This window comes from Jaculus jaculus, chromosome X (genome assembly GCF_020740685.1).
Source record: "Jaculus jaculus isolate mJacJac1 chromosome X, mJacJac1.mat.Y.cur, whole genome shotgun sequence".
Classification (NCBI taxonomy): Eukaryota; Metazoa; Chordata; class Mammalia; order Rodentia; family Dipodidae; genus Jaculus; species Jaculus jaculus.
The window spans coordinates 87,957,310-87,964,508 of NC_059125.1; positions in this window are offsets into that span (position 1 = coordinate 87,957,310).

Below are 7,199 nucleotides of genomic sequence, written 5' to 3' on the forward strand. Positions count from 1 at the left end.
GAGGTGGAATGGGCCACCATAAGAGTATACTTTGCAAGTGACAGAAGCAAAGATGGACAGTGAGTGTGATGATGGGGCATCCATCAGGAAGTGGACCATTACATACATAACGACGAGGATTCTTACTGGAAGCTCTGCTGAGGTGGCCTTCTTGTCTTAGAAGTTGAGCTGAGCTGAGCTGAGCTAAGCTGTGGGAGGCCTGTGTTCCATCAGCCAGATGCTCCCTGCCTCTTCACGAACTCCTGTGTCCACCGTCTTCCAAATAGCATTCACTTGATGGCTGCCGTGGACAGACAAGAACGCGTTTTCAACTTTGGAATGAGAATCACAGCAAAGGCATTCAGTATCTAATTACACTGTTGTACGGAACTGAAGAGTGTCTTCTTTTCACCCTAAAAAAATAGTTACAAAATTTAAAGGAATGAAATAGACTTTTGCATTTAGTTCATTTCCTTCCATTTGTGTTCCATAGCTGTGGGTTTGCTCACTAAAGCTGTCACTATTAAGAACTTTTCTCTTTTACTGATTTTTTTTTAAATTTAATTTATTAGTTTTCTTTTCAGTAAATACAGGCGGTTTGGTACCATTGTTTAGGCTTATCTGTGATCTACCCCCTCCCATTGGACCCTCCTTGTTGATGTAAATGGGTCGTGCATTGTGGAGTTAGCCCCCAGTTATTGGTATGATAAATGTCTCTGCAAATCATGACCCAACATGTGACTCTGACATTCTTTCCGCCCCCTCTTCCGCAAAATTTCCCTGAGCCATGTTGGGTTCATTTTTGGTCTGCTTCAGTGCTGAGGTGTTGGGGGCCTAAAGAGGATATTTTTAATGATGTAAATTAAATTGGATTAAGTATCTTTTTTTTTTTTTTGCAATAACTAGTGCCTTAGGGGCTTAACAACATTAATCTAGTACATATACATTTTATTATTTGACTAAACATAGAAATACTCAAATTATCATTGAATTGTGCACATTTTTGTCCATTTTTTGGGTATTGTGAATAAAACAACCTCTAGTGCTAAATATTTCTGGCACCATTACCTGCTATAGGAAAGTACCTTCAGTATTAAGGGAGTTGATGTTATAATGGAAGCTATGCACTTTTTATTTCAAATGCAGGTTTTAGTTTCAGTGTGTAGATTCAGAGTATTTAGCTTCTTTCTACCACATCCTATGTGCTATACCTTGTTCACCTTGTCTGACAGACAATCAATTAAAGTGGTTTACCAGTATTTCAGGCAATATCCTCTATCTTAGCAAAGATTGACCATTATCATTACAAAATACACATCTGTGTCAAACCATGAAGAATTATGCCTCAGTGCACTTACAGTCATAAAGAGAAAAGCACCAAATCCTTTAATATTCTGCCTCCTCACAAGAATGCTAAAGTATTCTCAGCTTCAAAGGGAGTCATGTGATAAATTCTCAAATTAGTCAAAACCAGAACTGGTTTAAAACACTCCTTTTTAAATAAGGCACATCTCCCCTGCAATTTTTTGATCCCATTTCTCTCAGCCCAGAAAGCTCCAGCTCTGTCTGGTGCTTCTATAGCCAGCCTGAATGGGCATTGCTGAAGCTTTGTGCCAAAGCGTGCGAGAGCTCTGCAGCACAGGGAGCTGACAGACCATTAGGCAGATTGGGACTCTGTGCAGCTGTCCTATGCTGGCAGAATTGCTGCACTCTTTGTCACAGGATTATGCTGCCAAAGGGACTGCAGACTTGCTGCTTTAAACACCTTTATTTCCTTTGATGTGAATTTGATATGTGGGAATTCAAATGAGAATAGTCTTATCTAGAAGGGAAAAGAAAGAGAGAAAGAGAGAGAGAGAGAGAAAGAAAGATTTCAAATACATGTATTCTAATATCTGTAGGGTGATATGAGCAAATCAAGTTTTCTTCATAGTCAGGTATGATTGTGTGCTAGGCTAGTTTTTAAAGGTTCATTTGAATCCTTATGTTGAAGTCCTCTGCACACTCAATTTCCTTTATTAGCCAAGTGTTGTGCATGGGTAATATACATTTTGTCCTAATGAATTCTGTTTGTGGCTGCTTTTAGTTGAGCAGGTTCCTATATAGAGTAACTGGAAAACTGTTCAAAAATCAATCTGCAGAACCAATTTTTAAGGTAAAATTGTTAACTTCCTACTTTGTTTGATTACAGTTAGTGGTCACTAATTGACTATTTTTCAAGTTTTAATTATACACTCTATATATGTGTAATACTTGTATTTTAAATCGACAAATCAATAGTTGCTGATATCTGCTTCATCTTTATAATTAACCTGTCAAACATATAACAAATATCTTACATCATCTCTGTGAGAGTTTTACTCACTGGGATGATAATTTTCATTGCATATGAACATCACTAGTGGGATTCAAGAAGTGTCTGTACCTCATTGTTCCCAATAAAAATAGAACTTTCAGTTTCTGTGTATGAGTGAAATTACATGATACATCCATATGCATGTACATAGCCTACATTGCATGGGTCATAACAAAAGTTAAAAGACAATACATTTTTAAGTAATCAGAGGTGTCATAAATATTCCCTGTGCAGGATTTTCTCAATTGGCTGTCAGCTTGCTGCAGATTTTTCTACAGACACAGTGAGGTCTTACTTAAAAATGAGTCTCTGGAGAGCAATAGAGACATATTGGAAAGTAGAAGGAGATAAGATTAATACAAAACACAAAAACATTTCTGCATTTTCATCAGTGAATTTTTTGATAATCTTTTTTTCATCATGTAAATATTTTGGATGTGCCATTTCCCCCATCTTTTCCTTACTAACACTTACCTAGATTTGAGAGGTCAATATGAAAAATATTAAAATTCTAATGCCTACTTTTAATAAAATCCCATTCCAATAAAATATAGACTAGTTTTATTATATTTCAAATTCAAGTTACTAGTATGTATGGTGGGTTTAAAACTGTAAAAATAAATGCAAATGAAAAGAGAGACCATAAAGGATTCAACTAAGTTCCTAATGGGCTCTGTTTTTGTACCTTATAAATGGCCAACCCTATGGCTATAAAGACACATTCAGCCCTATTACTTCACAGGACAGTGAAAGACCACATTTCTTCAATCTATATATTTTTGTCCCTGTGTTTAAAATTTAACTCAAATATTTGATTTTTTTTTTCATTTGCCTTTAGGGTTTTTCCACGATAAAGAGTTCCTTTTCCTCTTTCTGACTCTAGATTAGATTAACTCTAAACAATAAATAGCAGTCTCCATGCAATCTCGTTTATTCCAATTTCAATGCTGTTTTTATATGTCCTTTATCACAGCCTGAAAGCACAGCCAGATGACACAGTCATTTCAAGAACCAGGATGGTAACATTACATGAACATGCCTTTCTTTGGATTCGCTAATGTTGTGCACCAGAAGAGGCTTTGTTTCCTAGGGCATTTTTGTTAAAAGCAGTCTGGAGAATCAAACTTCTCATGTATGAATCCCTGGTGGATTTCAAATACCTATTATAAGAATATGTTGCCATCAACACCACTCCAACATCTTTTTTTTTAATATTCCCTTATTTTAAAAAATAGAGTGAAACCACCACCCCACATCTATTTTATCCTCAGAAAATACAGGGAAAATTTGCTGCACTGATATTTCTCACTTCATTCATTAAAAGTTCCTATATGAAGGGATTACAATTTAATCATCTTCTAATTCTGATGTATAAGTTGTAAAATGTATTTAAAAGTTAATATGGGGAGGGCTCTGGAGAAATAGTTCTGGGGTTAAAGGTGCTTCTCTGCAAAGTTGCCCTAGGTTCAATTACCCAGGACCCATGTGAAGCCAGATGAGCACTTGTTTGCAGTGGCAAAAGACCATGGTGTGTGTGTGTGTGTGTGTGTGTGTGTGTGTGTGTGTGTACGCAAGCATGTATGCATGTTTGTGTGCATTCCTCTGCACACAAACACATGTGAAAATAAATTAATAATAATTTAAAATAGCAATTTATATCTGGGTATATGTCATAAAATTATACATTAGGTAGAATATCTCTACCTATTTTTCCAAACAAGCCATTAAACAATAACCTTACAGTGATGAGTAAAGTTTTTGAAGGAGACAGGAAAGATGGTTTCTTCCCTTGTCAGTTCAAGGGAAGCTGGTGAATGAATCCATTCTCCCACTTAAAAGTTGGCAAATTAAAAATTTATAGTTAGAATAAGTGTTTATTATCCATTTTCAGACTAAAGTGTTCATATTTAAATGTAAAGAATGTTTTTGTCATCATGTATGGACTTAATACTGGATATAATGACCAATTACCTTTATGTTGTTCTTATTGGAAGTCTCCAAGGTAGTAGGGTCTACCAATTCAAATTAAGCTCACCATATGATGTAGATTGATTGGTTCTAAGAAATATTTAAAACCATTATAAATTAATTTTTCCACATGATTCATATAGCCACATTTTGATACTTACTAAAGCAGTGTAAAAACTACTCTCTTAGACACATGTATGTTTTCTCATCTGTGTTTCTCTCTTTTACTGCCTATTCATTATTTATATCAATTTAGAGTTTAAGTAACAGAATCTGGGAAAACCTGACAAGTTTGGGTGACCACATACTTTGAAGACTTGAGAGGAACAATACTGTAGGGATTATGTGATTTGTTCTGATCTAGTAAAATGGAGCAAATTGTGTTTTGAAAAGACCTTCACTTTCGCTGAACAATGAATTTTCTATTATAAAGGCAAGATTTTCAGCCTCTATTCCTTCAAAGATGGGAGAGAATTTGATATTTGCTTGAATCAGTTTTAACAAACAAATTTTTTCTCAGTTTTTTAGCACTTTCACTGAATAATAATGAGAACACCCTCACATAAGAATATTGTGCCCCTACCACAATATCTGTATAGAATATTCTGCCTTGATTTTCTTGTTTTGTGGGAGAAATATACACTGTGGTACAAAGTATATTGAAGAACACTTTGCCTTCAATAATTAGTCTTATTTCTGAGCCTCAGTTTAGGCTTCCATAATAATGGCCTATATCATTAGGGGTCATTTTGTGAAGTTTGGGTGAAATAGTATATGCCAAATATATTACAGCATATTGGATATACAGTGAGAACTTAATATAAGTGCCAAGTTTTTCTAACATCGCCTATCTATAATGCCACACCTTCCTCTAGTGGAAAGATGTACATGGAGTTACTTATACTTGACATCATTAGGCTACTTAGGAATTTACATAACACTTTTGTGGAAAGATAGGCAGCATTAAATAACCGAGGATTATATCTGAGAAGCAAGCCGTTAGACAAGGAATGTTCCTCCACTTTGGCACTTGATGTTTTAGGCTGCATAGCTCTTCTTTGGAGGGAGTATTCTGTTCATTTTGGGATGTCCAGAAGTAACACAGGCTTCCCAATTGATGTCAGTACAATTGCAATTCATTCCCAATTTGTAAAAACCAAAATCACTTCCAGACATTTGCAAATGCCTTTCAGAGGTAACCAATCTTGATTAAAACCCCCAACTCAAGCTAATTTAGATGCAGAGACTTAGTTAACAAACTGGACTTAAGGACCCTGACTCTGATCTCTTATATCAAACTAAACCATATGTATGCATGTAATTTAATGATTCTGAGATCCTTTTTTTTAAAAAATGTTTTATTTATTTATTTGAGAGCAGGAGAGAGATAGGGAGGGAAAGGAGCGAATGGGCATGCCAGGGCTTCCAGCCGCTGCAAACGAACTCCAGACATGTACTCCCCCTTGTGCATCTGGTTAACGTGGGTCCTGGGGAATCAAGCCTCAAACCTGGGTCCTTAGGCTTCATAGACAAGCGCTTAACCACTAAGCCAACTCTCCAGCCCCTGAGATCCTTTTGAAACAGTATAGGTAATGAAATAGATTATTAAGCAAAAAAATGATTCTATCAGCCTGATTCTGAAATACAGTGATAATTATAAGCAAAACAGCCTTATTCTAGTCTCTGTTGATAAACTATACTTTTATTCCAAATAAACATTTTATGAATGCATTGTGTACATGGTTTTGTATGAATTTATATTCATTATGAACATATGTATCTTATATTTGAAGAAAAGCTTCAAGGTGTATAACTTCTAGAAGTTACATTTTAATTCAGCCAGATGAGATAGTTAAGGGCATACTCAAGGAATGAGCTCATTATAGTGTAAAAAGAAGGTACTTTGTTTCCATTATAATAGCTATGCATATTTAATGTCAAGTTTCCATAAGGAGTATTTAAAATACAGCAAATGATGAAGGCAGGATGGAGAAAACTTAATGCCAACCAGATAAAGTGAAAGTTAATCAGTGAGCTTTGTCTTAATCATGATGTAGGTTACACTGCAAATATCAATATCACCTTCACCTGTTTATTTTAAGAACTAGAGAAAAAAATGAAATTTTAAAATGAAAAAAAAAGGTTATAATAGCAAAGGGGGCCTTTGAAGATTATAAATTCTATACCCTGACAATTCAAGCTATTCAGTGAAAAATAGGATAACTGTCAGAAAAAATCTAAATCCAGACAGTCAGAGTTTCTCCCAGCAGCATATCATTCAATTGCCCTCTACATAAGGACTGGCACAGTCAATGCAATAAAATGAAACATGCATTTTCCCTTGTGGAACATGCAGCAGCTGCTGCTGTGCTTCAGATATGACAGTTCCCTAAGCAGCCTTTGCTTATACTTAGGACCCCATGTTAACTGGCGGACCCTAATGACAGCGCAGAAATTCTCAGCTTAAACAAGATCAAGTCCCATTGAAACAGAACAGAGGAAAGGTTTTCTTCTTCTTGCTGGGTCAGGATACTACTGTGAATCCAGAAGCATTGTTAACAGTGTTTTGTGATGTCTCATCAATAGCATTTATTTAATGTACATTTTCCCCCTATAGTACACCATCTTACAATTTAATCGTTCTTAAAACTTGGTGTGATAAGTGATATACCTCCTCATTCCTCACTATTAACCACACTTTATATCCATCTTTTTTTTCTTATCACACAGAAATGTGAATATTCATTAAGGGTTTATCTCTTGCCTCCCATTCTTATTCTTCTTCTCTTTTGAAGGGGTATTTACTCTATGTCTTATACTTTCTATCACTTTAACTAGAATGGCTTGCAGATCACTTTCTCCAGATCTAAGAACTCTCCTTCACTCCTATGTTTCA